The sequence below is a fragment of the Drosophila yakuba genome, chromosome 2R (assembly GCF_016746365.2).
Source record: "Drosophila yakuba strain Tai18E2 chromosome 2R, Prin_Dyak_Tai18E2_2.1, whole genome shotgun sequence".
Classification (NCBI taxonomy): domain Eukaryota; kingdom Metazoa; phylum Arthropoda; class Insecta; order Diptera; family Drosophilidae; genus Drosophila; species Drosophila yakuba.
The window spans coordinates 17,021,631-17,048,903 of record NC_052528.2 but is presented as its reverse complement, the minus strand read 5'-3'; the positions used below and the strand labels follow the sequence as shown (position 1 = coordinate 17,048,903).

Below are 27,273 nucleotides of genomic sequence, written 5' to 3'. Positions count from 1 at the left end.
CATTTAAAGTTTAAGCCCATTCGATGCCTGCGAGACTCAAAAAGTCCGCCACTTTAGACCGCAAATGGGAATAAAGCGAAATGGAAATGGCTCGGAACGAGAAAAGCCGCGACCTGTGCGACACATTTGAGCAGTCAATTTCAATAATTTGGAGCAACATTTGGGGTGGGGAGCCAGGCCAGTAACGACTGCAGTGGCGTTTAGGAATTGCGGAAATTGGCTATCGAAATGGAAAACATTTTCATTATTTGCCAACCTGGCCGTGCTGGTCATAAACAAGCTGCGCCCAGGTGGGCGTATGTTTTGAAATTTATGGCAGAAAACATAAATTCATTGGTACGCTCGGCTGAAACATATTTTTGTTTGCTATTTTGCTAGTTTTTCGCGTGAATTATCAAGCCGCCTGGTAATATTTTACATTTTTCCCAAGCACTCGACGCGTTGACATTGCCATTGATTTATATGAAAAACGAGTTTAAGAAGTTGTCAATTTGCCCGAAATGGTTTTTATATGTTCTTCCTGCTTACGTTTAATTAATTGAGGCAACCCCAAGCGTTTTTCATTTAATTTATATAAACGTGGCCAGGACTAAGGTTCTTGACATCCATTCATTACCGAAACAAAACCGAAACTCCAAAAAAAAGTGCTCGAAAAATGTGTTAAAAGGTGTGTTCAAGTTGGCGCACCGCACCTCGTGATTTATGCTATGCATTCAAATGCAATTTTTATTTTTTGGGGCTGCCTGCTATTTGCCTGCTATATGCTATATGCCATATGCTTGGCCGATCCGACGGGCAGCAGCCATAAATATGTCAATATAAGCGGCTCGACAACAGCCGCAGCAATAACAGGAGAACAACGAAAACATTTCAATAAAAATCAAAATCAAAATCAATAGAGGCAAAAAGATCGAGTGAAATAAGCAAAAATTCGAAATCATTCACCGGACGCTATCAATTTTTATAAGCCTTTGTTGTTGCTTTTTTGGGGGGGCAAATTGAGGGGCAGATTGAGGGGGATTGAGTAATCGGTTATCCAGGCACTGCCATCTACCATGTCATTGCCAGCCAGTTTTTGTTTCAGTTTTCAGCTTTTCAGTTGCCATGTGATGTGTGTGTGTTGTGTGTGCCTGCCCAGGTGTGCGGCTGCAACACACGAGCCCACGAAAACGGAACAGACCCAATTTTGTTGCATGACTATGACACTGCTGAAGGTGCCCGTGCCCCAGCAGCCGCCCCAAGCCACCAACAACAAGAGCACAGCAGCACAACAACACAACAACACCGCTGCCACATAGCGCATGACTCAGGTTCAAGTTGCCGCACAATCAAAATCGCCCGGGTGTCTGTCAGCCAGCCAGCTCGTTCATTTGGGCCATGTAATATGCCGCATATTGGGCTCACCTGAAATATGCAAAAGATCCGCCGGAGAGGAAATTGCGGGGGGTTCCAAGTCCATGGGGTGGAAAATGGATTTGCCTGTGATGGGAGCACGCCAAAGGACTAGCCAAAGGGCGGCATCAATGTGTAAGCATAAATAGTGCACTGAATTTGATTCTGCAGATACCCAAGGGCACTGAATACAATGTAGCTTAAACTCTCTGATTTGGATTTTGAATAAAAATTGAAACGATTTATTAAATAAATTATATGTGAGCTTTTAGAACTTTGTATCTATATATTTCTGACCCACATCTGATTAATAATACAGAATACTATACTAAGGCCAATTTTCGAATTGAAGCACATACAAAAGCAAAACAAGAGCGAGCGATTTGATGGCAGCCAATCGGGGTAACCCACATGACCAACTGACTGAATGAGTGTCAAAGCTATTTTGCGCTAATTGCCTTTTACGATTATTTTCACATTTGGCCAACACACAAAGCCAACTTCGACTCCTCCAAGTAACCTCACGTGACCCCTCCTCGCCACAAAGCACTCGTGGTCCCATTAAGCCATATTTTTTTGGCCCAAATTCTCGGCTGGCTCTTCCTGCAGGCCAAAAACACTAAAACACTTACAAGCACGCATGAAAACATGGTGGCAAATTATATTGGGTACTAGGTCAGCATGCCAAATCACACGAGACATTTCCAACAAGATATATACGTTATATTAGATTGTTTTAATATAAATATAAAAAGAATCAGCAGATTATTTAAAACTTTGTTTTCTATAAATTTTATAGTTTTAATTTATTTACATTTAAGTAAAAAAGTCTGTTACTGGAGTTAAACCTATTGAATATAATTACCATAATTTCTCTCCATGTACCACATAAGAAACAGATAGATTGTGGAGAAGGTTGAGGTGGGCCATGCACGAATGCGTCGCATTACACACAGATACTTGCACAGATACTCACGCAGATACTCATACAGATACTCATACGAATACGAATACGGATACTCATACAAATACTCACATGGAGGACCGTGGATATGTCTTTGCAGCCATGGCACGCAACATATTCGCTTATTAAATTGAATTAAATTTTTCGTACGTTTTATTTGCGGGCCGCGACGTGAGAGAGCTATGCGGATGGTGATGGGTTGGAAAAAAGGGGGATATGGGGATTGGATTGGGGATACAGAAATGTGGATAGGAAGTGGGGTGCTGGCGCTGCCACTGCCGTTGTGGGTTAATGTCAAAGATGGGGCCAAACCACACAAATACACAATAATAACCACCACGACAAAAGAGCGGCTGGCATTCCTGCTTAACTTTTGGTTATTACGCTCAATTATGGCTAACGGGTCAGAGAGCAAATGAGAGTGGGCCCAAATAACTCTTTCGCCAGGGGACAATGCAAAAGCCATAATTTCATTAGGTGCATGACCCACTAACTAAATAAAATACCAATTAAAGTGGCACCGTCTGTTTGGTTTGAGGTGAAGCAAACACTCGTTTACGCAAACGCACTTATTGATTAAACGGGTTTAGTAATTAATGTTCAATTAGTTTTATGTACTTAATAATAAAGAAATCATTTGTAAACTCATAAATAAGGCATTTAGCTAACATGAGAAAAAGAATTAAAGAAAATCATCAGGTACAAAGAGTTAAACAACAAACACTTTAAATACCAACATCATATACATAACTTGGGAGGAACAACTATTCATCCAACAATATTATTCCTAAGAAGATTATTTATCCAAGCAACTGGTACTTCCTAGCACAAATCCAAAAAGTTTGTTTAATAAATTAATTACCTTTTAAGCAGCCACAAGCAAGCAAGCGATTTTCAATCTTTTGCTGGCGTGCAAATAGTTAATCATGCAGCCAACTCAGAACTCAGGTGGGACTTTGATGTCTCATCTTGTGGCCGTCTAGCGCATGTCTAAAAATAAATAGATATAAACATTGGGGAGAAGAATCTGAAAGCAGCATCAAGAACAAAAGGCAAACATGTTTTTCAGCCAATCTTAATCGGTAATTGTCTGGCGAGTACTTGGTGCTTAATTGCCAGCACAGAGCCTCAATTGGCGAGTTACTTTGCCGGATTGATGTAACTATTAGACAATAAAATAGCTTTGGAGTTGGAGAATTTACTTGTCAGGGCGAGGGAATGGTGTTGGGGGTTGGGTTCGGGGTAACATGGGCCAATGTCAAGGCAAGATGATCATCAGATTATCGGAAGGCCGGCAAGGTCAATGAAGTCATCGCAAATTCCATTGAAGCCAGTTTTCAAATACACAGAGATGTTAATCAAATTCGATAAGATTTCAATTGAATCCTTAATCATTCTAAAGATATAATAACTGCACTCAATATTCTTCAGAAATCTATCACATTTTCGTAGTTGGTTATGCGACATAAATGAAAATCGATTAAAATATAAATAAATAGAGTTATCACATCCCTTGTCCGCACATAAATATTATATATTGCTTTTCCCACGTGGGCCGGGTGAATGTGTGCCAATATTCTAGGACAGCTGCTCAAAAAATGCGCCATTAATCCGAGATCCATAAATACCATAAGCCATTTGGAGATATATTAAGCTGATGTCGGATCAAGTTGAAGGCGATCATCATTATGGTGTAGAAGAGCGCCAAGGTCAGTGGAGTCATCTGCGCGGTTCGGTTCTGCGAAGTGGGAGCCCGACTTCTAGCGGGCTTAATGGTTTCAATGGTTGCAATGGTTCCTAAAGCATTCCTACCAATATACCCATATAAGTTTCTCTTTCCCGTTGATTTTTATCGCAGCCAGTTAATGGACATTTCAATTGCACGTTCGGGGCGTGAGTGGGGGCGTGGCCGGGGCTCTGTCAAGGAAGTGCAGCCGAGATTGAGCATTCAATATTATAATTGATTGCGGCTCAAACGAATCGAGAGGTGTGTGTGTGTGAAAACAAAGGAAAAGCACTTCGCTGGGAAACTTGGGGAAAACTTGGGGAAACTGGGGAAAGTTCGGGTAGTTGTATCATTCAGAGGAAAAGAATGCAGCACGTGTCCAAATCAACTGACAGATGTGCCTGAGCATAAATAACAAATTGATTGGCCAAATAAACATATTTACTATACGTCGTGACTGACTGTTTGAGTCAATGCAATCAATATGCAAATTGGCTAATAAAAGCCCATGGACGGAATGCCGGTATGGCCATATATCTCAAATGATCATGATAATGATCGCTGCGATAATTATCAGCTTATCCCACGTCTGGTCAGAACATAAAGCAAAGAGCTCTAAGCCAAGGTTATACGATTTTTGCCTAATATTTTTCGTTTTTTTCGGTCTAGCGGGGCAAAAAAGACGAATCTTTGTTGGTTGCCGTAAACCGAAGAAGCTGCAAACTGACGATATTAGTCAAAGCTAAATAAATCGTTGCTGTGGATTTTTCACTTTCATCACGCTTGACGCTATAATTAAGCGAATGCGTAATATTTGCACAGTTTCTTTCTTTCCACATTTATGTTCGATGATTTGCCAAAAAAACGTAGCCGCTTGAGGGTCAAGTGCATGAAATTCGCCATGTTACGCGATCGGACCACCAATCTGTGTCGATAATCACGATGATAATGCAATGTAAATCGTAATTAAAATCAACAGTTGAGAGGGGCAATGCAGACATCGATGTAGATGTGGTTGTAGATGTAGATGTATGTCTCGGTTGTTAGCCAACTTGTGTTCTAGACCATGTTTTGTGTGCATTTGAAATTAATTTATGCCAGCATTCGTTCCAAGACATGACGAGCAGTCGGTGCCGCCAGAACTTCGACTCCTCGCAACTGGGAACACTGAAGTCTCGGAAGTCTGAACACCAGACTCTGACTCAACTTGCACTGTGGGCTTAAGTTCGACTTGGAGTCGGAGTTAGTTGGTCGCATACATAAATAAATTAAAATTGCTAATGGCTGGCGGCCAGAGAAGAGAACTCTCTTCTCCGCTGCAACGCCCATAATTAAAAGCAACAAGATGTACAACGCCAAAAAAGCACAATAAAACCATGACCAGCTCAAGGGAAACAGGAATGGTGGCTGGATTTGGAAAACCGAAGACTGCAATGCTCTTATGGGTTAGCAACTGCATGGGTGTCAAATTCCATTACTTATTTAAATTTTGCAGTACATGAAACCTAATAGAATTAAATCCGTATCGGGATCTAAACCTATTTTAAGCTACAATATATGCATTTTTCCTCTGGCTCTTGTTTTTATTATTTCAAAATCAGCAAAGTCATCCGTTACTGATTATATGAATCTGCAAGAAGTGTGAATTAATTCTGCAGTTTTTGCCTAAAGAAATGACAAAGTGCTAATACATTTAACAAAGTGTATGTAAACCTAAAACGGGGCTCGAAGAACGATCTGCAAGCGGAGAATCCCAGGCATAAATCAATCAATTTATCGTTTGCAGGAGTCAGAGAAGAGCACTGCCACTTCCTACTCATCCGGCAAGCTATTGCAAAGGAATATCCCCCTCATTTCTAAGCGAGTGGGTGCAACGAACGCGCTCACTCACCTTTTTAGCCAAGTTTGTGGCTTGCCAAGGGGCTCTCCCCCGCAACCGAGCTTGTTTGCATACGCCGAAGACATCGCCCCAGAAGTTACCTGGAAAATTGCAACTTTGCCACAAATAACCAAAGCAAATCTCCAGCCACCTTGCCCCCAAGTTCGACCCCTTCCCCTCCCTCTGCGTCTCTGGGGGCCGAGCGTAATTTGCTGTCTCTGCAGTTAAATGGAACTTGCCTCGTAATGTTCTATAATTCATTGCTGCTGGAAAAGTTTAGCCGAAATGGAAAAACATGGACATAAGTCAGCGATGGGGACATGGAAAGAAATCGGACTTAAATATGTGCGGAATAAAAAAGCCAATTTCGCTTGGCGCAAATAATAATTTCTCTATTCTATTATGATGGCCAAGAAAAGCTTAGGCCTAACAAGTTCTGGTGCTGAATGCAAAAAAAGATCGGGCCGCAACATTTTGGGGAGCGGCCTGGAAAATTGGCAATTGAAGTGCCAGCCATGTAATTAACACTTGGCAGCTGACACAGCGGCAATTCCAGCACGACCTCTTAATACTTTTAGCCTTCTATGCGGATTTCTTTTTTCTAGGCCATTATCAATTGGCAGCCAACAATTTTTTTGGGCGAAGCCATCCAAATGGTTCAAATAATCCGGTGCATATAAATGTTAAGACTGAGCTCAGACAAGGCAAATTGGGCTTAAGTCGGCGACGTAAAATGTGAAGCGTTAAGTTGGCTAAATAAAACTACAGAATTGCTGTCTTAAATGAGCAAAGCGTGGTTAAGAAAACGGATTTTTGTTAAATGATACAATTTAATACATGTTAGTTTACTCCATAAAATAGTAATAAAAGTAATTTTAAATGCTTTCCAGCCACCATTAAACATGCAACTGAATTCAACTATTTTATGACCCGAATCCGACGCAACTTAGCCGGCATTCAACGTGCCTGCTAAGAACGCAACTTCCTCGGCCAAAGTTAAATATTTTTTTTTAGAATTCCGATTATCTAAATGGAAAACAATGTGTCTGATGGCTTATTAAAGACGTTGTCGTGTTTCCAGACGAATGCCAAATTGATGAAAGGCTTTCCATCACAGCTGTCCACTAAAACGCTGACGACACACACTGAGATGGCGGCAATGCATCAAGTTTAAGGCTTAATCGATACCACTTACCCCGAGTTATCCCCCCAACGTCTCCCCCGTGGCTCCAAAAACCCGATGCAATCGCAATTCTTAGTGCTCTTTTTTTTCTGCACTTCTTTTCCACGCTTCGTTTGTGTCGACAGCAGCTTTTCATTAGACAATTTCCCAAGGGTGATGGGAAGGGGGGAATGGGGCGGCAGAAGATTTTCATTATGTCGAGTCGACACTAACAACAACTTTTACTTCCACGCTATCTCCGTCTCACTCGACGCTAGCGTGTGGTACATTGTTAGCTTAATTGTTGTTGTTGTTCTGGCTGTTAGAATGTGCGCATTATTGAGTTACGTGCTTGGCGGCACAGCAGCAACAACTAGCAGCCGCAGCAGCAGCAGCAACAGCAACATGCAGCAACAATTGCAGCAAGCAGTTGCAACTTGGCACGTTTCTATTATTTAACTGTCAGCACAGCATACCCGCTAAACAGTAACAACAACGCCGAGAGTTCGAGCAACAAATGCTTCACTAATTGCCCGACAAAAATGTCTCGCACTTAACATTGGTCTTCTTCATTTGCCAACACTTAATCGCCGGCGAAAATGAGCGCAAATCTGTTGCCACCAATTTGCGGGCGTGGTCGGGGTCTCGGTCTCTGGAAATCTCCGATCTCCGTAAGCCCTAAACCTTAATTTAAACCTTAGACAGGCGACACCTACGACGAATGCATCAAAAGTTGCCGCCGTAAAAGCCCACGTTGCATTATAAAAACAATATATACAAATGCACAGCGAGAAAAAGCAGGCATATTTAAATAATTATGCAAACTTTTTCGCTTTTATATAACATTTAATTTAATACTTTACCAAGTGTGCTGAAAGTACTACCAATGTTCCGTTTTATATTATAACATATCATTTTCTGTAGAAGCGCATAAAAAGTTGGTTGATATGCACATTCAGCATTTGAACAGCTTTGCCATGCCTTTAATACCCCTTGAAATTATGCAACCACAGGGATCTCCCATCAGATAAAAACTGCAATTGCTGGCTTACTATAAAGCGATCACAACTTCCGAGGTTATTCATCCCAAAAAAAAAAAAAAAACTGCAAAAACAACGAGTCGGCTCTTACGCTGATTGCAGATTTTGTAGCTGTTCATTATTCTGATTGAAGGCGGCCAATGAAAGTTTTTTATCCTCGCCCGCCCACGCTTGATTTCTGCCCCCCTGCTCTTGCTCGTATTAATGGGAAGTGCATAAGCAGAAACAGTGCGGAACGTGAATATATCGATTGAGGTCTAAAAGGATTTTATAAATCATTCAGGTAGTTAGTCAATTTTCATCCGTTAACATTGCGAACTTCAGCTTCAGACTAGACATACTTTTGAAGAAAATCTGGAACCTACTCTTTATTTATTATCTTTTTAAAGTAATGTAACTTAGGGTGCAGTTGATTTAAAATTTGAAATAAATGTATGTGTGCATTTTTAATACCAAGGCACGAACTCGTACTCCCATTCACAATAGCGCCATTTAAAAGTAGATCTTTATGCCCCAATAGACTTTCATTAAACTAACATTATGTTTATGCAACGCACTGTGAATGGTTGAATATCTTGATGGCTTTTCGACGACATAACGGTAATTGCTTCCCGGTTTCAATAATTTAAGTTGCACGTGGGCTGCTTTTTTATATACTCGTACATATACATCTTTTTTGTTTAACCATTTTGTGTTTTTTTGTTCCACGAATCGGCAACAGAGAAATTTATTAATTATTTATTGCTGCAATCTCGGTGGCGTTTGGTTTTCGGCAATTCGTCGCCATTGTTCGCTGCATTCAAAGAGATTTCTCTATGAGCCAAGGCAAGGTCACCTCAGATACTTTTTGTATCTTTCGGATACATATACATATACTCGTAAGTCTTTACAATAATAGCCTGGCACGAAGTCAGGGCGCACAATTCGATTCAAGGCTTAAACGGAGGAGAGCTATGCAAATAGAGCTGGCAAACCCAATAAATGAACCGTCAGCGGGCAGGGGAATATACCTATATATATATGTATATTCACATTTATAGAGGGGGCAGGGGGCGTGGCAAGGGCAGGGGTGGGCTGGCAGAAGGCGCCCACGCGCACCTATCAAAACCGCTTTTGTTCGACAAGCGCTTTTTGTTCGCTTTAAGCAACTGTGACAACTTCTTTAATCAAAATCGTTTTCAAAGACCGGGGCGTGGCCATCCCCCCACCCCCCCAAACCCCCCTTCCACCTTCCCCAAACATCTTTTGGCCAAGTGTGTGTGGGCCAAGTTGTGTCTCATTACAATTTTGACGCTCTGCCTGACAACATTTGATTTCTTGTTTCTGCGCGAGTGCGTAAATCTTTGTGCTTATGTCATTTAGTTTAATGGGAATGGCATATTATTTGATTCCCAATCTGGCTCGCTGTCTGTCGATCTGTTCAATTATAATTATAGGCTCAAATTTGTTTCCAGCCTGACAACTGCTGAAAGTTTTATGGGTTTTTATATGAAAATATTTCTACAAATGATTGGCCATTGATTGGAGATAAATGGAGGGGCGTAGATTGTTATATCTGTCTTTAGCTCTGAAGTGAATAACGTTTTTTTTAAACCAACTTTTTAATTGATATCAAAATTTAAAAGTCAGATAACATGTTATTAAGCTATGGTGATTTTAACACGAGGTATTATTTAATCGATTACCAGTCCTTTTCTACAGAATTCAAAAAAATGGGGAAAAAGTTCTGTAGATATCTGTTTCTCATGGGTGTTTCCCATTAATTTCGCTTTGGGTTTAATATTTTTCATCTTAGTCCAACCCTTTCTTTCGACCTTTTTAATGGCCACAAGGGGGCATTCAACTTCCTAGTAACTGTTGGCTAATTTATCCGTCCCCACCCATTTCTTTCTCTCATTTACATTTGTTAAACTAATTTCCCTTCCCCTGGTTCAGCATGCTGACCTTATGTTGTTGCCATCTAAATTTCCTTGCCACTTCTCGTGTATTGTTGTATTATTTATTTTTTCTTGACAAATTTGCTGGCCACAAGCGTGAACGACAGATGACGGACCAAACCGGACTGTTGGATTGTGGGGGACATTGACGTTGACGCAGGCCGATTGTTTGGAATCAAAGAGCGTGTGAATCAAAACAAAATACAAAAATCTAAATTATTTGATTCCTTTTTTTTATCATTTTATTTTGTCGGCTTGGAATGGTCTAAATAATTAAGCTTTTGTGACGGTTGCTTTGGCGGCTCGATGTATTATTATTGACAGCGATTTGCGTTGATTCGGTGACCATGAAGTGGGGGCTTCTCTTGGGTTCAATAAGCTTTTGTCTTGGCTAATTTTTGCACTTGGAGGAAAATGCCAAAGCAACAGCTTGGCTGATTTTAAATGAGCTGGAGCTTGTTGCATGAAAGTTCTTGTATTAAATTTCCAATTTGAAGCACTTGACGCCTCTCAAAAAGAGGCGGGGCTCGGGGATGCAGCAGGCGCCAAGTTTTCATTAAGGAATCATCGAGGCGACGTCTAGACCTGCAAAAGATGATCAGATCGAACCTGACCAGACTAAGACTAGATATTGATGCGGCAAACTAGTTTTCGCTAACTCTTTATAGTGTCGGATATGCGCCACCTGTAGCTCAAATGTGGGAACTGAGCTAAATTGTGGGGAAATTTATAATTTGTTGATCCCATTTTGATGTTGTCAAAGGTGTGATGTGAATAGTAATCAGTGAAAAATATAGTACAGTCTAGGCTACTGTACTGCTGTTGTAGGAACCAAATGAAGTCCACTTTAAAAAAATGAATTTTTATTCAACTTAATTATCCATTATCTTAAAACTACGTATTTGCTCTTATTCTCCAACGGACAACGCAATATAAAATGCACTTAAGCCGAATTTCGTAACTTCTTCTGTCAAGTTAAAACTTTCAGTTGGCATTATTACTGCCAAATGTGATTACTCAATTTGTCACGCCAAGCCCACTTTCCAATGCTTACTGTCAAGTTCACTTATTAACTTTCGGCAGACAATTCCACTTCCAAGTGCTTTGTGCCAGTAAACCAGAATTATATTTTTGTAGCCATCAAAGTGGAGGCAAAAAATGTTATTTTTAGTAATTATCACTTAATAAAAACATAAAACATTTAGTCCAGCCATTATAAATCAGTTTCTTTTTTGTCCGCTGTTGTTAAAACAAATTACACATAAATGTTGTTAATGCTTATCTGGGATTTCTATCTATTTGCAGGTAGGTCTGAGCCGCGAGAGCGAAGGGCAGGTGACCCCATAAACCCAAATAGAATCGTGGCACGCGTGAGTACAAGCTACCTATTCCCAAATGGCCAACAAAAAAAACAGTTAAGAGATAAATCTCAAGGCGGGGTCGGGATTCACTTTCTCCGCTTTTAATTGCGGCCAGCTTAATTTTGATGCGTGCGCAATTTAAATGCAGCAAAGAAATCCTCCGTCGCTCCGGCACTGCCAGCCTCCAGCTCTTCCAGTGCTTCCAACTCTTTTGCCGGATTTTCAGCCATGTCAGACATGTCGACGGCATTGCACGTACCGAAGAATTCGAGAAGTTGGCCCGAGGAAGTCGGAGGAGCAGAACATTTAAGCCGCTTAACCCACTTCCGCGGCACATTATCGTGAACGGCATGGGCATCATTACCATTGTTGTCAGCAGCCTTTGCTTTGCGACCGCCTTTTCTACCTTCTTCTTTTTTAATTTCTTTCAATTACACCGCACTTGTCACACGAACACAGAGAAGAAAAGATTACTAGAAGTCTTGTCGTTTTGGTAATATTTCATAACAACTTTGAGTAACACACATTTTTTTTAATACATAAACTTCAAATTACTGCGGATTCACACCAAAAGTTTTTCAAACTTACACGAAGTACATATGAATATTATTTTATGCATTTCAATACTGAATGGTTCTTGTCTTAACATGTACAAAAGAACGCTAATTGAAAACTGTGGAAAATCCTTTGCCAGGATTTTCGCTCTCAATCAGCTTTATTTTTTCGCCGACTTCGTCCAAAAAAAGTTTGCCTCTCATTCATTAGCCGCTCAAAGGCGGAGACGTGAATCATATTTTGTGGCAATCGCTCCAGAACCCGGCTAATGATGTAAGATGACAGGCAGGTTGCAATGAAAGTTGCATCACAGTTGCAGATTGGAGTAACAAAGGAAAGTTGGCCTTTCTAAATGCCGCAAATGTTATGTAGAATCGAGACTGCCAAGTGGAATTGCCATTACAATTGATGCGCCACAAGCTTGGCAGGCCGACTAGCCGACTAGCAGGGGAACACAAAACCAATTTAAAAGCCCCAAAACAGGCAGACTCCAGACTGATAAAGCCCGGCCAAAAGATGGCAAAAAGCATCGGGGGAAAATGGAAAAATGGGCAGCAAGCCGCAGCGTCAGAGGAGCAAAGCAGCAGCTTTTGTAATGGACATGACTACAAAATGCCAGGCAGTAAAAACAAATGAAGCCAAACCGAATGCAGAGGTCTGGGCATGGCTAATGCAATGGCTATGACCATACCATAGCCATGGCTATGGCTATGGATCTGCCTCTCGGAGTCAGAGGCTCTGGCTCTGGCTTTTGCTTTGGCTAACTAAGATCCGTAACCCGCTCGCTCCGATGCCAACTTAGACGCTGACCGGGCGCACTTTCAGTTTTCAAATGGCCAAGACAACGGCAGCAGCAGCAGATAACAAGAAAGTTGCCATTACCAACTGCTTAACATCGAACTGGGAATGCTCTTTCAGTTGAGTTTTTCTATATAGGCTAAAAAGAAGAAGCTTTTAAGTATGCATGCAGCTATGCCAAAGAACACACATTCATCCGCTTAGTGATAAATATTTGAACAGCCCTAGAATCCTTCAGGAATCAATCAATTTCGGCAGGTAACCCATCCTTCGTTTACCTTACAAAATAGCTTGTTGTTTGGAGAACCTCTTCTTACTGGCATAGCCAGCATCTCAAGGCAAACAAAATTTGTTATCATATTTCAAAGGCAAACATCATTAGACCCAACTCGAACATGCCCCGTCATAGTCCAATCAGTTTGGAATACCAAAAACTGCAGCCAATTTGAAGGGCCCCCTCTCTTTGCCTCCGCGGAGCCCTTTTCCTTTTCGATGGCCAGACATTATGACCAAGTCGTAAATACCCTTTTTGGTAGTTAGTGCAGGCGGGCCAGGCTCGATTCGCTTTTATGGCAAAGTCAAATAGGAAAACAAAATAGAAGTTAATCTAATAACAAAGATTGAGCGCAATAATTTTAGCGATTGGCAGCGCAGATTTACCATGGCCAAGAGCTAGGAGCTAGGAGTAAGCCAAGCAAAAAAAGGCAGGGGAACAAAATAAAGAGCCACAAAAGTAAAACCGTCTCGCGGTAAAAGGGAGCGTCCTATGTTTTTGGTCTAAACCGAAGCCAAAGTACCTAGCTGGCCAAGACGGCGAGCGTGGCCAAAGTCTCGTTAGCGTTTTGGACTCTGTCTGTTTGGATTCGGCCGTGTTTTTTTGTTTTCTTCTTCTTGGCTTTAGCATTGGCAAGTGCAGCTGCTGCTGCTGCTGCTGCTGCCACTTTTGCTGGCTGCCACTTTTGCTGCCAGAGACGCTTTGGCTGCTCGGCATTCGTTGCACTTGCCGCCTGCCGTATCTGCAGCACTCCCGACCAGATAGCGTATCTAATGGATACATTTTAGTGCATACACCGAACGTATCTAATCGGCTAAACGTTTTATTAAATTACGTTAGTCTAAGCTTTGTTCAGCCTGCCCACGAAATTGGGTGGGTGGTTCAGGGGGAAATGGCCATTGTAATGGCAATGGGCATAGTCTTGGTCTTGGGCCGACTGGCTTGCTCACCGACTGGTTTGGTTTAGTTATTTCGCTGAATTTGCCTAACTGACCTTGCCCAGATGCCAGCGCCGATGGCTCCAAGTTCAAGGTTAAATGTTAGAGCGCGGAATGGGGTTGAGTTATGCATTTTTAAATTTTAAAACCTATCTGATCAACAGGAATTTAATTTAGTCAAAGAACAGGTCCGTTTCTATGTTAAATACAAAAAATGACTAAGACGAAATGCCACAACATATATTCCTCTGTTAAGCAGCAACCAAAAGGCAAGAAATTTGCTTGAAATATTTTGTGAGACTTTTGAACAGACAAAAGGCAGCAAACAGAAGTGTCCCAGCAAAATGAGCCAACAACTGGGAAACAAAAGCCAGGACCCAAATGCAAAACATTTATTGAATGCACTGCAAAGTTAGAACTCGTATTTTGCCCCGCTGGCATTTAGATAAGTTCAATGTGCTGACTTTGAGATCAGCAGAAAACAAATATAAATAGACCACAAGTTGTCAGGCCAAAAAAAAAAAAAAAACAAAAAAGAACAATTGCATGCTGAGACAGCCTGCCGAAGACCCACAAATGAAACTGAAATTGAAAACGAAATCAAAACATGCATATGGATGCCGAGGACCACAATTCGAGAGGAGTTTCTGCCAGGAAGCCACACAAATACCGGACGAGTTCCAGGGGCAGAGGCGAGCACGACATTGCCATTGCTTCCATGCAAATAAGCAAATGAGCAAACAAATAGCAGGAGCGAGAGGGTCAGCAGTGGGATTGTTTTGAATGGATTATTATTATATCAGCCACCCAGAAAAGTACAGATGGCATACCTACAAAAAAACATAATGTTAGAACAAAAGGATTTTATTAGCTACTTGTGTATATCTCAAATAATATAAAGGGTTTATATAGACAACCAAGTTTAAACTTATTTTTAAAGATTTTTAAAGACACTTTCTTGTCCCTTCTAACTAACTTCTTTGCATTAGAAAAAAGGTATTTTTTTAAGTGCAGTCAAGAAAAAGGACAAGAAGCGTTCGAGTGCGAGCGAGTCAAGAAATAATTGCTGCATTTTTTTGTGTATAATATATATACGCGTGTCGTCTCGTTCCGTTCTTCCTTTTCTTGAGCAGAACAATTGAAGTCAAGCCCCATTGCATTTTAACTGCCGGCAAAAAGAGAGTTGAGTCGAGTGGAGTGGAGTCGAGTCGAGGGTCGCTCCTTGATTTGTTTGCTTGGGGCGAAATGCTGGGGACAGCGACTTCTTCGACCATTTGGGCTGCCCTTTTTAGCCTGCAGCATGAATTTATTTGTTTTGAAATTGTAACTTTTGCACTTATTCGCATCCGCAACTGCAGCAGCACCAGAACCAGCAGCAACTGCAACTGCATCTGCAGCAGAAGCATCATCATCCATAGCATCCACATCATCGGCATCACCATCATCATTATCGTGTTCAGAGCCAGTGATTGGCTTTTTCCCTTTTTCCCTTTGCTGATTGTGCGGTTTCGATAAGAATGCAACTGCAGTTGCACTCAGTAGCTATATCTTCTTGAAAAGAAAAGGGGTTAAAGCACACACATTCATATGTGGCAGCGATAAATTAGCAAAAGGGAAAAGGAAGTGCATGACTGCCAAAATGTCAATTGGAAGCTAAGAAAAAGTGATTGCACGGCGGCAGAGAAATGGGATTGGGAAAATCGGTGAAAAGCCATAAGAACAGCCAGCGAATTTTCACTTTATCCGCCGCGGCGGAGAAATTAAAATGGGAAATGCAGTAGCAAACGCCGCTGTGGAAATGCTCTGCGTAGGGACCTAAATGCGAATTTCAATTGATTGCATTTTCTTATCTGTCTCTTTGATTGTGCCCACTCTTTTCTGTATGCCAAATTTACTTGAGATGACGTGCACTGCAACAAAATGTAATACATACTAAGTTTCTTGTCAGAGTAATAAGTTTAAAAAAAAATAAGTAAAGTAGAAATAGCTTAGTTTATCTACATAAAGTAGAGATTAAATAAGAGTTTCAAAATATTTTCTTTTAGTGTTAATGTCATTGGCATTTTAAACATTCAATAATGTCATTGTATCTAAATTCTTTTTCGTTTTGAACAATATATATTTTATTTTATTAGTTTCTGGCATTTAATCACAGTCGCTGGCTCAAAGCAACTATTTTGCGATTCCCAGAGCATTTGCTCGTCGCTCAGAGGCATTTGCAAATGTAAGATTTGTTTTCCTCTAACGCCAATTTTCCCCCTAATATTTCGCTGCTCTCGATGCTCCCAAACGTGAGCGCGTGCAGAACCGCCGATCATGAAAGGGGCATATGGCGGAGTCGGGGCAGTGGAAGGGATATAGCCGGGATATAGTGCGGGTGGAGGCGGCAGTGGAGGTGGAGAAGGTGGAGGAGATGGAGGAGGTGGAGTCGAACAATGAGTCGCACCGAGGAGCATACATTACAAAGATTACGGCCGCTTCTTCTGCGGATGCAACTCTTCTGGTTCTTCGATTTGGCAGCAACTTTTACTTATTGCTTTGGCTCTGAGCCGTGTTTATTTCAATCTTTTTTTGTGTGTGGTGCTGTTTTTTGTAGGCTCTGGGCTCTGGGCTTTGGGTGTTTCGCTGCTTTTGTTTTCTTTTAATGTGCCAGAAGTCGGAGCCGTGTTCTGCTGCGAATTCGTGAAACGTGATGCCGAAAGTCGTTTCTTCGCCAGTGTTTTTTCCACTTTTTCCCCCTTGTTTTTCGGGGTTTTCCCCTGTTTCCCCCTGGTTTTCTTGTTGATTTTGGTGGAGCTGCCCTTGGTGGTGTTGTTGTTTCGTTTTCCCTTTGTATGTAGGATGCGGATGCTGTGCATGTTTGCTCGCATTTGAATATGGAATCCACCGCTCTGCCGGTTGACTTTACTGCCTCTGGCTGGGAGCAGTCATCCTTGTTAAGCGGATCCATAACAGGGCATTGTTTTAGCCACTTTTTAGTCGCTGCTGCCAGTAGAACTTGCAGCCCTATTAAGGCTCGAAAAGTTTGAAAAAGGGAGCCACAGCGATCGCTGTTATGTTCTTTCGAAAACAGGTTACATGCCAAATATTTAATAAATTTTAAAAAGAAAAATTCCATTTAAATGGAATTAAAAATTCCAAAAAAATGTTACTTCATAAATTTTAATTTAAATGCTTTTTAAATGGTCTAATAAGCTAAAGAACTCAGAACGTTCTTCACGAGTCCCTACTGTATCTAACTTGAGAACCGAAAGTCGCCTGAAAGCTTTTTACCCATTGCCGTAAGTGAACCGAAAACGAAAGCCAAATTGGCAACTTTCAGCCATTCCTGTCGCTTCCATAAAGAATGAAAAATGTCCGCGTTTCTCGCCCTAATTGGTGGCGAAACGTTTGTCGCACCAAATAAATAATGATAATGGCACCCGGAGCGTGAACTCGCTGCTTCGATTCCGATTCCTGCCACCCGTAATATTTCTACTTCTACTTCTGGTTCTATATTTCTATATATTTGCTTGACTTCAACTGAGGCCATTGACTGGCGAAATGCTTGCTGATTGATTGACGCTGCCATTGGAGCTGTTAACAATTCCATTGCTGTTGTTTTCGGAGGTGGTGCTGGTTGTGCTGGTGGTTATTGGTGGCTTGGGTTGGTTTGGTGGATAGTGGCGGTAGTCCCCGTCACCGTCCCCGTCCACGTCCAAGACCACGTTTGCGTTGTAATGTAATTAATTGCTTTCCAACCTGTGGCCAAATCACAAAAGGGCAGTCAACAGTTTCAGCGGCAAAGTGGGTCAGCTGTTCACTTGATGAATGTGTGTACGCATGGTGGTGCCAGGGGGTGTGGACTGTACAGGTGGTGCCACAGGTAGTGGCAGATGCGGGGAGAGACAGCTCGAGAATGCAAGTTGAGTTGTCAGCTTGGGGAATGTATGAGTTATGAAAATAACGCTGGCGGCGTGGGTTAAGTGTACAATATTTGTCAAGAACAAATGGTGCAGGTAGAATAAATATATATAAGAAAGAATAAAGATTACACATTTGTTCTTAATAAAATTGTTTGATCTCTTATCTTCCAAAAATATGTTATTTGGTTCCCAAACATTTTTAACTGGATATTAAAAAGATCAATATTTAAAAGAAGCTGAATAATATCGTAACTCAATGTCTTTCACTCGTATTATATAATTTTTACTAAAAGGAACAGGAAAAATTAAAAAAATTTCAGTCCATAATAAGGAATAAAATTAATCCATAATAAGAAAAAAATATATTTTATATATTCTAAGAAGTGATATAATTTAAAAGAGAATTACTTATACTCGTACCATATACCTAAACAACACTTTACCTTAAAACACTTTAAACTGCCCTTGCTTGACCACTGCAGTTCAGTGAACCGCCGCATTAACTAACTTTTCGTATGAATCAAACGCTAAAACATTAATCAAAGCCAAATTAAGCGTAAAATTCAAAGAGCCGGGCCAGTCGGCAGTCAAATGTAAGGCAGAGTAGGGTAAGATGGAGTCGGCCGACCAGGCCATAAGTGCGAGGCAGGAGGGAGGGCACAAAGGTTAGGCCCGCACGGCGACTCTGGCCACTCAGGGAAGACCCAGCCCGCATCTGCAGCGGGGGCAATCAATCAACGGGCGGACAAGCTTTCCAAAGAAAGGCGGCAAGAGGAAAGGCGGCGAGAAAAAACGCTCAAAAAGTGAAATAAAGCCCGAAACGTAAAATAAAAACAGCGACAAAAGTGCAAGCTTCGCCAGAGTCACTGAAGCCTAACAAAAGTTGCAGCTAATTTTAGATCGCAGTCTCAGCCACCGCTTCATTTGCATGAGTGAGTGGGGAGCCCAGTGGTGCAAAGTGGTGCGGTGTGGTGCAGGAGAGTGGTTCGCGATGATCAGCAGTGTGTGGGTTGCTCGCAGAATTGGCGCACGCACAAAGGCGAACAAAAGGCTGGAGATTTGGAGATTTATTTTAGCTGTCTGCTCGCTCGGTGTGTGTTATGCAAATCTTGCGACTGTTTCCTGATAAATCCCTTCTACCGTTATAAGCGATTTCCACAAATTTGATAAGGCCCAAAACGAAAGACTCAGGCAACGAACTTGCACCGATAAGAACCATCTTCGCCGTCCCTCCGTACAGAATTTCCTTCGTCCCTCTCAATGCTTCTCACACCCTTTTGCATTTTTTTTTTTCACTTTTATATGTGTTTTCTTTTTATTATGCAGCGCTACGTGCTCGGCATGCTGAGCACAGAAAATCAAATCTTTTCCAATGCATTTCCCACACGCCTGTGGCTGAGCATTTTTAATTTTAGCGGCCGGGCGAAAAAGAAATTAAAAAACAATATTTAATCAACGCACATAATCTGCATTTTAAACACTGACTTCAAACGGCCCTTCGATATATGGGTGTTGACCATTTAACGCGCCCAGCGAAGCAACCAAACTTTGTTAGATTTTATCGACCGTTTCTTGGGTTTTTTTTTGTTTTTTGTGCCCTCGCTGACGGACTTCCTTGAAATCCGCGCAGAGTTTTCGGTCTTGTTAATCCTTTGACGTGATGTCTGTTCATAATTTGTGCTCATATTTCATGCTTTGCCTTTTTTTATGGCTCTTTTGATGGCTTTGGCCTTGCGGCATTTTGAAAGGTTTTTGTGCGGCAGAGCGATTGAATATTCTAAAGTTTACTTCTCGTAAATCATATCTGTGACAGTTTCACCAACTTCTCTCCCTCCTTTCCCGCCTGGAAAATCGCCAGTTTTAGCATGCATTATGAACTAAGTTCATTGCCTCGACCAAGTTTTGATGGAGAAAGAGAATCTCCCACAGTCCCTCCCAAAATGCCAATCTTCAGCTATAAATAAACTAAGAAAAGGCGAGCTCTGCTTTTAATTTTAATGAACCATAAAAAATTCACACGCACCGCACACAAAGACGCTGAATATTACGATGCCACCAAATAAAGGTTGACACCAACCAAACGAACGAACAGACCTTTCCTCAATCCCTCGAAATGTTAATGAAACTTAAATACCTGCGAGAGTCGCATTTCTCAGCAAACAAATCAAACGGCCGGCAGCAGCAGCAGCAGCAACATAAAAATGCTCAAAATTCAAAGAAAACTATTAAACAACTGTTTGCCGTTTATCTGAGGGAATCTCTTGAGTCGCGAGTTTCGAGTCTGCAGTTCCCGAATCTCGAATCTCTCACCGTCCAGCGTTTGCTTAGAAATTAGAGCCCAAAACAAAGCGGTAGATGGATGGATGGATGGCTGGTAAGGCCGTGTATATACGGCTGCATATATGTATATGCAAACACACATACATACATGCGTATGTATATAGGACCGGTTTAACATAGCCCTGTTAACGCGGGCCAGTTAACAGCGACGGCAACTGCGGCTGCGACGCCGGCAGCGGACTTATCTGCGTTCTGGCCACTCAACTCTCGGTATCCCAGAACTTCGGCTTTTCATTAGCTTGGAGCTCGTCGCTCCGACCGGTTCGGTGTCTTATGCGATCGCGAGCTCAGAACGCTTTCAGCCACATATTCCGGGTAATAGTAGAATCCCCCAGCATCGAGAGTGAGTTAAGATATTGTGCGCGTGCGCAGCAACCCACGCGAGATTTTTTCCTCAGCTCTGCGGCTTTGAACATCCAAGTCGAAATTCGTTTCGTTTCGTTTTTATGCAAATTTTTAACGGCGAAACAAAATACTAGTATCACCGCGCGTTTCGTCACAGTGTGAAAGTAAAGAAAAAAAATTCTTTGTGCAAAAAGAAATTTTCACAGTTCAGCGAATATTACGAAATACTTACGTTGATTGGTAACAACAGAAAAAAATTGAGTGTGTACGAAAGCAAATAGAAAAGAGAGTTTCGATCATTGTGTGCGTGTTAATTGTTCAACAAAACAGTGTGAATTTGTATTTGTTCAACTTAACGGCAAATTGTGGATTTCAGTTCAGTATTTTTGTGGAGCATAAGGTGAGGAATCGGTGGCAAATAATATTTAAAATACAATTAGCGTCATGCTCTAGAAATTGGGTTAAATATCGGATATAAATAAAGTGATTTCTTGATGTTTTTGGGGTAAGCTGGCTGTGAGTATAATCAGATGCCAATGACACATATTTGGTGATCGGTGAATTAGATTCGACTTTGGGGGAGATGTAATCGGTTTGGGGATGGCGAAATGGGGTCATTATGGGTTAGATGAATTTTCGGGAATTTTATAAAATTGGAATCTTAAGTAGATGACTCATATGTATATAAAGTTGAGGAAATCACTTGATTTAATTTGTTTGCATTGTTCCTTTTTAAAACAAATTTCTTTTATTTATTATTTAAATTAAGAATATTAATATTCCATTTTGTAAATTGTTTTTATGTTTCTGACAAAATCTCTTACTAAAATAGCACAAGAAAGTTGTTATCCATAAATGTAGGGGTTCGTTTGAGGTAACAGGATTTCTTGAAAGTGTTTAAAAATCTATTACAGAAGGTACTCTTCATCGTTTTACCACCTAACAGTTATTAAAACCTCCATTAAAACCCTGAGAACTTGGATAATTAATGCCTTTGCTCCGGACAACTTCAATGCATCTTCGCCTCTTCAACAATTCTTATTTATGGGGAGCTATTAACCCATTCATTATCGGTTTCATTAGAGGAGAACCCAACTTGTAGCTGACAACTCAATGCAGATGTAAGCCCTCCTTGGCCGTCGTTAGCTTCGTTTTAGCCACTTTTACCATCACTCAACGCCAACGCGTGGAAAATATCTTTCAAAGACATTTTGGCTGATAGCGTTTTTCAAAATTTCACTTATAGTACAAACGAAAAAAGGCGGGCGCAACATTTTCTTATTGTATTTCATTTTCTGGGTCAATAGAGAGGATGGTCGGGATAGATGATGGCCCAACCCACAAAATGAAAAATACAAACCTGGCCCAGCCCAAAAAAGGGATTTCCCTTTTACAACGAAAACTTTCATTGGCATCAAACGGTGGAAAAGAACGAAGAAAAGTGTCAGGGCAAAAGAATATGCATACAATAAACACTCGTGGGGCATAAATTAAAGTCACTGAACATTTTGGATCCGAGGCGTCTTCAAAAGGCCATGGCCAACGGTTCTTTGACAACGTTTTGAATTAAAAGCGGTATAAACGAACCAAATACGTTAGGGCCAACTGTCGCTGCATTTCGGTTTCGATTTCCTGTCCCCAGACATGGTATCACCCATCCCCAAAACCCCCTTCGAAATTCCCGATCTTTTTGTGCATTCACCGCATGATTAATAAAGGAGAAGTTCTCGTGGTTCTTTCCCACTCATTGACCGTTTCGTTGATTAGTAAGCATGTCGACATTTCAATAAAAAAAAAATTATCCAAAACGACATAAAAAAAAATACAAAATCATCGGCGGGGGCAACTCCTCATCAACGTCACATTTTTATACATTTTTACCCTATGAGACGCTCTGTGGCTTTGCATTTTAATTGCTTTTGATTTCGATTCTGTGATGTGGCTGCCCCCGCTGATGAATCGCGGAATTGGGCGCGACTCAACGGATTGTTCAATTTGGCAGCAAATCAAAAATATATATAGAAACACGCATGTGTGCTACTAATCTTTAAGGCAGCTAAAGGTTTGAATTGCCGAGAAGAACCTTCCTAGAAGCTTTTAGACCCTAAGTGATTAATCCATTGAGTCCATTAAACAATAAGGAATAATATATATATAGGGAAGGTCATATATATTGTATAACAAATTAAAAAAAATACTTCAAAAGCTTAACAATATGTTGCATATTCCTCAATAACTTCATTTTTAAATTCCGCTAACGAATGAACGAATTTATATGGATATTTCAAGTTGTTTATTTTGAACATACATATAGTAAACTTTATACAACGCACTTCTCATACAAACCTGCATATTACATTGAGCCTCATTTGTAACTCACAATGCGAAAAATTGGAAACAAAGCAGTGTTTACATTCAAGTTTCGCATAGGTATTCTCCCAGAGTTCCGATTTTATTACTATGAATCGGGGATTGGGGATGACCGTGGAATTTCGAATCATTGGACTTGCCTTTATCGAGGGCAAATGAGTAGCAACTGTAACGCCATGGGGAATTCCATTTGGTTAATCATTTTACTATTTTTGTCTTGCCAGTTGGCATGGGTTCTTATTCCACTTCCGCTATTGATGCGATCTACATCTACGTCAGTGGGAAATCTATTTAGGTGCTATTTATCTTCTTTTTCCAGTTAAGCACTAGGAATTTTATGGATGTGATTAATGCTTTTCAAATAACAGCTTGCGCTAGCAAACTTTTCCACTTCCTTCGGCGAACACTGTTTTATTTCCTCTTTTATTGGGATAAAGCAAATTAATTCTGGTACAGCATTTTAACCGGAAAAACCTGGTTCTAAATACACTAAGTAATACCCTTATAATGTTTAATATATATAATACGAGTTCAAATATTTTTTAAAAATATTTTTATATATTCATTAACATTATGTAGTGTTTTTTTAAATAATTTATGGAAAAATGTCATGCGTTGCAGGGTGCTAAACCCTAAGCACAGAGTATTTGAAGAACGATTCAACGCCACTTGACAAATGAAAGCAGAAATCCAAACTGTCCGCAGTTAGAAACCAAAAGCGTGCAAAAAAAAACATAGATAAACCAAAAAAAAAGAAAAGCAAACAACGCGAAACGAAAAAAAAGAAGTCAAGAGTGGTCAGCGTTAATTTTTCATGGCGGGACAACAGCAAAAGAATATTATTTCATTTATTTACATCACGGGTTTGGGTTTGGAGTTGGAGTTGGGTTGGGGATGGGCTTTTGGATGGGGCTAACCTAACGCAATCGCAGTCCGTGGTCCACAACGTCATTAGTCACACCAGAATAGGGGCGGGGGGCGTGGCGATAAGGGGGGTGGTTTTCGGGTGGAAATAAGGGGATTGGATATATAAACCAGCAACAGCAATAGCAGCAGCAACAGCAAACAAAAGCGAAATGCTGTGGGCTATGAAACCCGCGGCCAAAGCGGATAAAAAGTAATCAAAAGTGCTCAGAACGACATAATAAGGCAACTGAGAACTGGAAGAGGAAGAGTGCGAAAAGGGGGGCGCTGGGGGCGTGGCTAGTAATGGGTGGAGAAAAGGGGGGGCTTTTGGCTAAAGGTGTTTCTTTCTCACAGAAAAGTGCCTGACAAAGGGGAAGTGAAATCAAATAAAGAAAAACGAAGCACAAAAAGCCGATTTTGTAGCAGGAATATTGCATTTATATGTGAGAAATACAGTCAAGATTGGCAAGGATGCACTTTACATTTAAATTAAATCTATAGGCTTATTACCAAGTTGTTATTATTGGGGAATCCCAGAAAAGTCTGTGGAGACTAAAAGTCCTTTGAAAACACGCCTGAGTGTATGCAACAAAAACCAATCAGTTTTGAAAACTTCTGAGGATTTTTAACAATTTTTGTTAGCCCTGCTGTAGTTGATTCGCAGAGGCTCCACTGTAGGGTGGTGGTAAACATCAAGTGTTGGCGTTGGTGGACGCCGCGGATTCTTAGCCGCCAAACCCCTGAGCCGTAAGCCGCTTGCCGAGAAGTACGAGAAGAACGAGCTGTACGCGATTTTTAAGCCGCGGCTTAAAGTGGTGACAACAGCAATAGCATGTAGTTACAGCAACAACTTTTGGCTTTGGCTTCGCCGGCGAGTTGAGTTGCATTTTGTAAAACTCTTTAGTGTGATTAATGTGCCACACACTGGCTCATACTGAGTGTGTGAGTGTGTATGTGTGAGTTTCCTTTTATGAGCTCTTTGCTTTACAAGCAGGTCGTGCTCCTTACACTTTTCCTTTTTTCTGCGGACTGTGGACTCCTTCTGCTTGCGATTTTTTATACACATTTCTTTTTTTTTTTCTTCCTGCCAGTTCTTGCTTTTGTTGGGGACAAACAAAAGCCCAGCCACCCACACACCTTCATGCACAGACATTTTCCGTTTGCAGACACACACACACACACAGACACGCATGCAGCTGCACAGCCCTAATCCTTTTGACGTGGCTTTTATCGCACTTGCCTGCTTTTTCGCCTGCAGATTGTGCTGAAAGGGTAGCGAAAAGGATTTTCGAGTCGTACAAACTATTTTACCACATATAAAACTTATATGTGCACTCACTTTATACGATTCTAGCGTCACTCAAATGGTTAGACAAATTCCCAAAAATGGGTTTATATTTTTATTCCACTGTGCATTGTTGGCTGCAGTGCTTTAGCTTTCGAACGGCTATTTGAATAAAGATTCAAGTTTTGTGTTAGTATTTTACAAGCAATAAAAAGTAAGTTCAATGTTTATAGTGTATTGTTTAGTCGGTTAATCCCATACTACTCCACTTCCTTTTGCTTTTTCTTAAAGCTTTCCGTTTCGTTCAAGTTTTTAAGATTTTTTTTTACATATTTTGTGTGTTCTGGGTATCTCATTATGTGCTCGAGCTCCGTCTTGGGTTACATATTTTTCATAAGCATATGTATGTGCATAATGTCCGCCCTCCCCTCGCTTCCACATATTGACCCTTTGGGGGCTTCATTTGCTCAAGTGTTTTTTTCTTCAATTTTTTTTTATATTTTTGTTTTTGAGTCCCCTCGGGGGCGGTGGCTAGTGGCGCGTTGCACAGGAAACAGCAACAACAAATAGCAACAGGCAGACAGGATGTTGAAAAGGATTCCGCTGGGGGAAGAAAAATAAAGGAAAAAATCATAAACCTTTTGTGGGGCTTCATGCCAAGTCATCTTGTGTCGTGTCAGTCATAAATTAAGTGAGTTTCTTCCAGTTTTTTCCGCTTTTTTTTTTTGGTTCAGGATTTTTTTTTTTCGTTTTTTTTTGTGAATCTTCCGTGGATGTTGGGGCAGCTGCTTTTGTGCCACTTTCCAGTGCAAATTAATTAAGACATTTTCGATGAGATCAACTTAAATGCGAGACGGGGCCAAATACAAATTACGAGCGCTCTGCACGTGAAAAACTGTGTCATTGTGTGACATCAAAACCAACAAAAAGCCAACAGAAGCCGCAATAAAAACCAAAGAAAAGTCCAGACACGTACGGGCCAGGAAACAAGGCAGTTGCTGCAGCTTTTTAGCTCCATCTCCATCTCCAGCTACAGCTTCAGGTTCAGCTACAGCTACATCTGCAGCTTTACAGATTGCTGATGCTGGACCAATCCTCTCCAGCTTCATCTTTAGCATTAGCTACTCCAGCTCCAGCCAAGACGGCTCGGCGGCATCAATTTTTGTCCAGTAGCCGAGAAAATGTCACGTTTCCACATAAGTTACAAAGGCTTTCGGCCACGTTGAGCGTGAGAATTGGCAACTGGCAGTCGCTCTCCTTCGCAGGTCCCCGTATGTGTGTTTTTCCTGCTCCAGGAAAAGGTACTTTCCATGGTGAAAATTAATTGCCGGCCGTGTTGCAGTCTCACTCTTTGTCTGGCAATTAATTGGAAAGCAGATCCCCTAAGCAAAAGCCAGTCCAAAGATGTACGCCACACATATTCGCACACAGAAAGAACCGCAAAATATAATTAATTGGAATTTAAAATACAGATATTTAAAACTAATAATCTGCTTTATTTATTATCAAGTAAATAATTTTATTTTTGGTACTTGATAGAACTTGATAGAAATATATGCCTTTGATCTATATTTTTTTCCAGTGGAATCGGAAGGTTTAGCTGGAGGCTTTTGTTTCATAATCCCGGAAAAATCGCTCGCACTAAAAATCAATGAAACATTTAATTGCCTCAGCCAGGGGCTAGGGAAGATTTAATAAACGTTCCGGGCCAACTAAGGCTAGGGTTATAGTATTATGACCCAATAATAGAAGTTGCATTTGGGGGAAGGTGAAGGAACTTCCGTAGGGCTCGTTAAATGCTTTATGACGGACTCTTTACGGCCCCAACTGATGTCATGTTACTGGGGTTCCTATGGCTGCTGACTACTATTCATGCTCCAGTTGGAGAAGGGACGGCAATTAGAGATGAATGCTCTTCCTGGTGGATGAAGACCATAGTCTGTGGGCAGGGAGAAATGGCATAAGGACCGCAGCAGATGCGGTCACTTTGCTAATTGCCAACTAATTTGGTGAAGTGGATTCCACACACTGGACTTCTATCTACATAATCCCACCGGAAAACGTGCCAATGTTGCAATATGACAAGCAATCAGTGA

General features: G+C 41.1%; 1 protein-coding gene across 3 annotated transcripts in view; it reads left to right on the top strand.

The window, feature by feature from the left end:
• Positions 1 to 27,273, top strand: part of LOC6531000 — a 79,044-nt gene that overhangs the window by 50,238 nt on the left and 1,533 nt on the right. Inside the window, exon 1 of one of the 3 annotated variants that reach the window (XM_002091802.4) lies at positions 20,524 to 21,016. The exons of the other annotated variants lie outside the window; for them this stretch is intronic. The gene's annotated coding sequence lies outside the window, so the exon portion shown is untranslated. Of the gene's footprint in view, positions 1 to 20,523; positions 21,017 to 27,273 lie in introns of those variants that run through there. 3 annotated transcript variants of the gene reach the window in all.